The 2,176-nt window shown below is 42.1% G+C and overlaps 1 protein-coding gene across 1 annotated transcript in view; it reads left to right on the top strand.

Annotated features, from left to right (window-relative positions):
• Positions 1–2,176, top strand: part of RAI2 (retinoic acid induced 2) — a 10,458-nt gene that overhangs the window by 7,131 nt on the left and 1,151 nt on the right.

Genomic DNA, 2,176 nt, shown 5'->3' with positions numbered 1-2,176 from the left:
CCCATGGACTGCGGCCTACCAGGCTCCTCCATCCATGGGATTTTCCAGGCAAGAGTACTGGAGTGGGGTGCCATCGCCTTCTCCAGACAGTAGTATGGACTGAGGGATATTTGTTATCCTTTGGATTATGATCCAATACTACTTTGTTTTGCTGCTCAAACCATTCCAGACTTGGCCACTGGAAGCTCCCTGTGTCCCTTGGACATACCTCATCATTGTTCTTTTTGGGAGCATATCCTTCTGACACTGCAAGATACTCCAGAGTCAACTCGGATATTCCCTGTCCCAGTCCTAGAATCGGTCCTTTTTCCAAGGAGCCCTGGTTCCTCTCAGTACAGAATGCTGTTAGAAATGAATAATCTTTAAAGTCTCATAATGGTATGGTACTTTTTAAAAGTTTATCTTTTAGATATACATGTGTGTGAAAGTTGCTCAGTTGTGTCCAACTCTTTGCAACCCCATGGACTATACAGTCCATGGAATTCTCCAGGCCAGAATACTGCAGTGGGTAGCCTTCCCTTCCCAGGGGATCTTCCCAACCCAGGGTTCAAACCCAGGTCTCCCACATTGCAGGTGGATTCTTTACCAGCTGAGCCATAAAATGACCTATTAGATTTCCTTCAAAAGAACATGGAAATGGGAGATGTGAATGGGAGTGTAGATGAAACAGGGTAGGTTATGAGCTGATAAATATTGGAGCTGGGTGGTATCCCTTCACTACTCCTCTGTTCACATGTGCTTGAAATGTACCATAATACAGCTGTTTTTTATTTTTTAAACAAAGGAGTAAACTTGACAGGGTTAATATTTGTTCATTGAATCAGGTATTTAATAGGAGCTATCAACAGCAAGCACAACTTTGACTTTCTATATTTATATTTTTAAATGCTAATTCCTAAGCATGAAATAGGTGGCTCCTAAATAGCAGAGAAAAATATAAGCTGGGCTCAATAAAAATGGCACCTCCAGCAACTGGTTTGCAGACATAAAAGTTGTCAGTAGGACATGGGACAGCTTTGTTAAACTTGTTTTGTTTACAGCTCATAGTGACATCTTTAAATCCTAAACATGCACACATGCACACACTTGGTTTGTGTCTATGACAAATTGTTCAGTGTATTCATAAAGATTAGGGATTTTTTTTTCAATTCTACAAGGCCAAAATCTCGGCCTGTCTTTGCCTGGAGAGTCCTCTGGATCAGCCATCTCCCACTACCATTCAAAATGTATCTGAGCTGCTCCATGGTAGTAGCAGGGAGCCACACTGCATTAATAAAGTACAAGCATCAATAAAAATTGTTTTATTGTAACCTGGGAGATGTACTGGAAAGAGCCATGATTTTTAAGAAAATTTGCTTCTGTGTTCTTCCTTTTTTTATTTAACCAACATCCAAGTACCTAGTATGTGGAAACAGTATGCTAAATCCTGGGAATACAATAATAAATAAGTGGATAAGCCCTGGAAGTGCTTACAGGAAAGAAATTTAGCATTTTTGAAGTGGCATATGGCAGCAAAACTCGGGGAATAAGATTGGGGGGCCCAGACAAGAGAGAGTTGGGAGAGGCAGGATGTGGGGGACCAGATGACCTCAGGGATACAGGGGGCTATGGGCAGTGAGGAGCTGAGGCCAACAGTGGCAGTCACAGTCAGGTGCCCGGATGCAGCAGTGGGCGAGGTGCTGTTCACAGCGCAGGGACCGGGGGGGGGCACGTCTGCAAGGGAAAATGGGAGAAGATTCCAATGTGATGAGGCGATGCCTGTGGACTTGCAGGTGGAGACATCAGTAGACAAGAACATACCCAGGCCTCGAACTCCAGGACAAAGTTCAGGAAAGAAGCTGTGACTAGAAAGGTAGGGGTGCTTATTTTTCTTGTTAGCATTTGAGAAGTATTTCATTAAGATCTAAATTTGACACTCCAGCTCATTGCCTGTACTAACTTTGTTACCTGCATTTCAGAGTCTTCTATGTAGCTTAGTGTGTGCTCATTTTGTGAAAGCTCCATGGGTTCTTGGTAACAGTGAATCCACTTTCTAAACCTAATGCCTATCAATAATGCCTTTTTAGTTATACCAGTATCTCCCCTTTAATTTTGTCTTTTAATTTTATTTCAGTCAAAGACTGAAAGACACAAAAAAAGTCTTTTTTTTCCTATTGCAGTTCCATTAAATTATCCA

This window comes from Bison bison, unplaced genomic scaffold (genome assembly GCF_000754665.1).
Source record: "Bison bison bison isolate TAMUID 2011002044 unplaced genomic scaffold, Bison_UMD1.0 scf7180017864369, whole genome shotgun sequence".
Lineage (NCBI taxonomy): Eukaryota > Metazoa > Chordata > Mammalia > Artiodactyla > Bovidae > Bison > Bison bison.
This window is presented reverse-complemented; position numbering and strand designations above follow the sequence as displayed.